Raw genomic sequence first — 6,881 nt, 5'->3', positions numbered from 1 at the left:
TGTAGAGTCACTTCTAGAACTGACTTTGGCCTTAGGCCTGATGCAGTCAAGAGGAAAACAAGTGACGGTTTCAGTGGGCAGAGAGCTCTGTAGCCTGCTCTGTGACAGCTATTTGATTTAGTCGCTGCGCTGACCGATGGCAGCCATAAGAGAGAGCGTCACACTCTTAGAAATGGACCCCTGTCTACTGTAGGGACAGAGCATTCTCTGCACTCCAGCAACACTGCACTTTTAGACGTTTTTCAATCAGACCAATGAAAATACCCAGTTTCAATGAATTAGTCACCAATGAAGATGTGCTGCTTGATCTCAGTGCAGGACCCTCAGCTTGAGCGCAAAGCTGGACGGAATCAGAAGCAAGTTGTACACAGTTAGATAGTTATGCATATGGCCACCCTTGTAGTGAGGGGTTCTTTAATTGTTAAAGTTGTTCAGCTTGGACATGTATAGCTGACATTATAGTGGTGAGAGCTACTGCCTTTGGGTGCAGAAGCTGTAGCTTCAAATCCCCCTTCCAGCTATGGTACTATTAAGCAAGGTACTTACTTACCCTAATCTGCTGAAGGAGAACTACCCAGCAGAATGAATGGCTAAAAATGTAGCTGAATTTTGCTAGTTGCTTTGGAGAAAAGCATCAGCTAAATTGATAAATGTAATCAAAACATCAAACAGTGGGTTTTGCCCTCATTATGCTCACAGTTAAGGTTTTACAGATTTTACCCTCACAGTTATCTCTCATTTAAAACTGATGAACATTTTGTCCCCTTGAATTCCAGTTTTTGAAATCTTCTCAGAGCTATTCATATGGTGTCCTTGGAATGTCAGATGTGAGTATGCTGCCCTCTGTTGGACGTTCTTAATATGACTGTACTGTTCTTGGAGGAAAACATATTAAAACTCTACCAGACCCAATACATTAAACTGGACATTAATTAACAAACCTTAATTCCTCTTCAAAAACATTCTGATTAATATTCTGATTCCGTAAGTTTAGATGTAAATACATCAATATGCTTCATTGCCACAAGGGGGCACTTTTACTCTTTAAAATTATTCATCTGACACTTTTGATTCCTGAATTTGACCTCTTTTTTCTTATATCCTTTATCCTCATTTGAGTACGTTAGCAACATATTCAGCCCGAAGTAAAATATAAATTATTTGTACTGGTAGAAAGAATAAATGTAGATACAGTAATGCAACTGCATTTCACACCAACCTTCATTCCAAGTTGCAGACTGACATGTTGCTAGAACATTGCCAATTATCCAACCTGGAAAGTGCTGCACCAAACAGCAGAATATATTTAAATAAAGGCATTACTTTTTAGCAATTATACCCAGTTTCTGAATTTTGCTGGACGTTCATTTCATTTTGAAAAATCAAACTAAATTGGCTTGCCACCGTGCAGACATCTGCTAATGAAGTGTCATAGCATTCTACTTTCTTGCATGAATCAGAAGATAATTCAAAGACCTTAGCAAATACAGATGGAAAGTTCTGGGAGGAGCCCAATGTTACAACAGTCATGTACCCAAAGGGTTCAAGAACAACAAGCAGCACAGTTAGAAATAAGATGGTTAGTAAACAAGTATGATTGCTACACCCATACAGTGGGGTCTTTTTCCAAGATAAGGACCATGTCATGCATTTTCGTTTTTACTTCCCTTGTAATGGGAAGGATTTGAAGCTAGATGTAATCACAACTGTGTGTGTGATCTGTTAGCAAAATATTTACCTTAATTATGCAACCTGACTGCTAGATCTAAAACCTTGGGGTGATGCAAATAGAAATCCTGGTGCATACAGAAAGTTGCAACCATGACACACTGGCAGTACATCATAAATCAGAAACCTAAGATTTTTGTTTATAGCAAAGAGGCAAGTCTTTATTGGCCTAACGTGTAATGAAGAAAAAGTACAAGTATTACACTATTATATTCCTCAAAAGTTTGCTGCATTTGTACATTAATACATTTTCAAATGGATTATTGTGCAAAAAATATTAATATCATACTATGTGCATGTAGTCTAAAATTGCAGTATATACAATATGCATCCTTCCATATACAAAGGAGTGTCGGAAGCTTCCCACTAGGAATGGCTCTAAGTTTGTAACTACCTTTGTGTGTTCCTGGTAGGTTAATTTCCCAGCGGTAATTAGCACCATGCTCTCATTAATGCTTTCCCTGTGTCTCTACAGGTAATTAGAGGGTTGTATTTCTCCAGAGGCTGCAGGTGAACCAAAGAAACCAGAGTGGACTCTGTCCAGGCTCATCCGGCAGGGTAGAGTGTGTTTCAGGAGGGTGGGGGTGAGGGGGGGTTGAGCGCAAAGAGAGCGCAAAGTAACGGCCAGTGGAAGCGGATCTGTGGTGAGGGAGCCTGTTCCCATAAGGCTCACAAAGCACAGGGCGCATGGGGAGCTACATAAACTGCCTGCTACTTATCATTTTTGGTGCTTGCTGTTGCCCATGGCAACCCGAAGAACACAAGTAGGTTTGCATACATAATAAAAACAAAAAAATTCACTACTTGCCAAGAGCTACTGGAGTGTCAATGTATACATATGTAAATAAAGTGTATTTGTGCCCAGCCAAATACAGTTCCTAGTTGTTTCCATAATCAAAACATTGGCACACAGGAAAACAAAATAATTTATGGTAAACATCTTGCGTGTGGCACTATAACAAGGCAGGATCCCAGCAGATAGACTGAGTGTCTCAATCTGTTCCGAGACTGAAATGACTAAAAAAGCAAGCGAGGGGGATGCTCCTAAATCTCCCCATCTGACTGTTGCGCCTCATTCTTCTTACATCCCTTGTTTTTCCGATCAAGACGAATGCCCACGTCGTATCGTACAAAGCCTGCCTCCGACACCTGACATTGTGCTGTTGTCTGGCAGCCGCCCAACACACACACACAAACATGTGAGACTCGATATGTGGGAAGCTGCACCGATGATAGTGCCCTGAACTGAGTTCCACTGCGACACAGATCATGTGGCTCAGAACGTTATGTGTACAAGACCGATACAATATTCTCTGCGAACTGACTGTCCAGATTGTCTGTAGAAATGAAATCCTTGCAGGTACTGGGCCATGATTCTGGAATTGCTTCGGTTTGCAGTGGTCCCATGTGGCTGGAGATGGGGCCCCACAGTGGGGACCCTGATCAGGATGGCTGCCATCATTACCCACAGCACAGCCTAGAATCAGGAGCCCGGGGTGAAACGGTCTGCTGTTTGAACGAGGCCGCGGGGCAGCAGAATCACAAAGCAGTGTGCGGCGAGGGGTTCGAGACACAAAGCGCCGGGAATAGGAGGGGCTTACACATGCGGGACTTGTACAGGTGCCAAGGTGGTGCCGGTGGGTACAAGAAGGTTCTGAAAGCAATCGTGGTTTCCAGCTGTTGCCTCCTGGCAGTGACTTCACACATGACTAAGGCGACAGAATGAACAATAAAGTAGCACATCTGTTGCGGGGATAAGAAGAACGTGGCACGCCACGCTCTCCTCCCTTCATGTGCACCATACAAATTACTTTCATTTGTTTTTGCAGACTCGACAAACATTACAAGTGATAAACAATTCTCCACCTTGAACAGCCGCGGAATGTGACCAGCTCTCGTGATCCTCGCACTCGAGGAACGCAGGGGGGCGCTGTCGCCAGGCCTGGACACCACTGCGGTGCAGGGTTCATCGGGCTGTTTTCCTCTCTGATGCCTCTTTGTCTCAAAGAGAAATAAGAGAAATGAAAACCCGACATTCAATTACTTGGCTGCTCCCGCAGGCACCGCAAGGTGATAAGTGCTTTTTTCTCAGTTCATGTGAGCTCTTTACTGTTGTGACGCCTCAGTGTAGCTGTTCTTGGAGTCGCTAGAGCGGATCCTTAATACTCCATGGCGTTAAGGGTGTGTCTCTGGGGCGCATGCTGAGATGACAAGATGGGCAGAAACAGGAGTTTATTTGGCAGCACAGGAATGTTCCCTCTAGTGGTTGGGTATGGAGTGACGCAAATCTGCTGACAATACCTGCTAGGTGCTCATGCAGTGCTGCTTGAAAAAGTATGTGAAGCCCTTGTGTTCCTTAGTTTTAGCACAAAATGGTTATTTAGCGGGAAGCAGTATTTCTCCTGTGACATAACAGGTGTGTAATGACCAATTCCACATGCTGGTTTAGAGGAAATCGCGTGTAATAGAAACACACAAGTACTACAGGTGCAAAAATAAGTGAAGCCCAAGTTGCATTGATTAAACTGAGTAGGTAAGTAGAATCAAGTGTGGAAATATAATCATTTATTCATTGTATAAGTTCAGAACTTCACATTTAGACTTTATACATGACCATCCCTATAGGGTTCACACACTTTTTATTAATTTAGCACACACATTTCTCCAAAGTGAAATACAATGATTATTAATGGACACCTATCTGACACCTTTATTCAAGGTGACTGACAGTATTAGACAGACTGCAATACTACAATCATTGACACTTGTATACAGTAGAACAATGTAATGTACACACACTCTAGAGGTAATTTAGAGTCACCGGTTTACATGAAACATGTCTTTGGATTGAGGGTGGAAACCATACAAACACAGGAAAAGCATGCAAACTCAATGCAGATTGAGCTGGATTTGAACCTAAATCGCAATGTACAGCTCAGGCACTGTGAGAAATCAGTGTTACCCACAGTTCCACTAGCCCCTCCATTTTCTCACACAGATCCACAGTAGCCTTTTGTGTAGAAGGGCAAGACCTGGTGAGCTCCTATTCCCAATCCTGACTCAAGCACCTGACTTCTATACCTCCCCATGAGAGAACCCTCCTCAGCCCTTGTGATATAGACCCTTTCTGACTGCGCTTGAGTTTTTTATTCCTCGAGGGATTACCAGCGGGACTCAAAGCTTTCCGCTCCATCTCACACAGTGACACAAAGGCACGCCGGAGGAAGTGCTGGGGCAGCAGTGATGGGGGGGGTGTCTGTCGTCTTCACCTGAAAATGCAAACAGGGCCAGGTGAGCAGAACCCCACTGGGCTGAACCACGCATCACTACACTTACATGGCACACGCTGGCCCTCGGTGGCCTCTACCTAGACCTGAAATGGTAAATCACCGCCAAACCTTCCTGGGTGTGGACACCTTGTGTGGAGCAAATTCGAACACATACAAATATAACCGATTCTGTAGGACATTTATGCTCATTCCTCCCACGGGACTTGTTCGGAGCTGTCGGAGACCGCAGAGTCACAGGAAAGGGAGCAGAAGCAATTTAGGACTAAGTGCCTGTGAGATCTGCCAGCCGGGCATCCAGCAGCATTCATTAACACTGTGGGCGTTCGTTTTTGCGCACAAGCACTCACACACACACACACACACACAGAAATACCCCGGGAGTCATACCTACTGTTCCTGCAACACTACCATACAGCACAGCTGTGCCAGACCCACAACACCATTGTGTATTTGTAATTAATTGGTGCTGAATAGGCCCACCGTGAAAAACATCTTTCTGTGCTCCAGTGCAGCTCCGTTGTTCCGTTCTAACTCTGTAATATTGTTTCAGGGGTTGGATTTGGATTTGTGTTTCCTGAAAGCCTTTGAGCAGTGTGTTACACCAGCCTGTTTAGCAAATAGACCTTCTGGAAACTAATTCCAGGTAAAATAATTCAAAAGGGGATTTTGCTCAGAATTCAGGGTAGGTAAGTGATGGGTGGACAGTTTCTCATACAAACATACTATTAAGAAAATGTCAGCCTGTATGGTTGACTGATATATTGATGCTAACTGCTGAATTGATTTGTTTAGCTGACACTTTTCTGCAAAGCAGCTTACCATGATTTACCCATTTAAACAGCTGGGTAATGTTTAACAAAGCAATTCAGGGTAAGTACCTTACTTACCTTGTTTAAGGGCACACAGCCAGAAGCAGAATTTAAACCTTTGATTCCTTGAAGTATAAAGGCAGCAGCATCAACCACTGTGCCACCTATTGGCATTTATCTTTATTTAGCTGATGCTTTTTTTTCAAGACACTTTGCAGTTTTAGATAACCAACTTCACAATGATACACCAGTTTACACAGTGGGGTATTCTTACTGTATTAGTAAGGTCAGGGTGGTACCTTCATTAAGAGTATTACACCATGAGGGGCATATGAAAGAACAACCTTAACCATTAATATGCATCCACATAACAAATCAATCAATCAATCAATCAATCAATCAAAGGTTTATTTGTCAAATGCATAAAAATACAGTGTACAGCAGTGGTTGCTGGCAATGAAATGTCTTTTTCCGCAAGCTCATGGGGGGGGTAACAACATACATTAAGATTACAATAAGTAAAAAACATACGTAGGGCTCTGATAAACAATTTATGAAACAAAGGAAGCTTCTTTTCTTTTTATTCAGCTGTCACTTTTCTTAAAAGCATCTTACAATGTTAAGGTCAAAATTATTACATGCTTATGGTCATTTACCCATTTAGACAGTAGGGTAATTTCACTGGAGAAATTCAGGGTAAGTACCTTGCTTGGGGGTACTACAGCCCAAGGTAGGGATTGAATTTCCAACCTTGGGGGCCAAAGGAAGTAGCACTAACCACTACACTACCAGCTGTCCCTGTAACTTTGGCTCTGAACTGGACTGGTATCCCATCAGCCACAGGCAACAGCTTTAAAAACACACACAACTGAAAACTTGTCGACAGGTTAAATAAAGCAATGCAAATACATGCCTTTTCCCTCCATTTTGTAGAAATAAAGCCACTGATAAAAGCTAATACCTCAGAGGTTTTATAACCTGGTGATTTTAATACAGTCATATCCTGGAGCACTTAACTAAGTCCCATAAGTTGGCACTTTCAGTGCTTGGGGTG

This window comes from Scleropages formosus, chromosome 15 (assembly GCF_900964775.1).
Source record: "Scleropages formosus chromosome 15, fSclFor1.1, whole genome shotgun sequence".
NCBI classification, from domain to species: Eukaryota; Metazoa; Chordata; class Actinopteri; order Osteoglossiformes; family Osteoglossidae; genus Scleropages; species Scleropages formosus.
Note: the sequence above shows the minus strand (reverse complement) of the source record.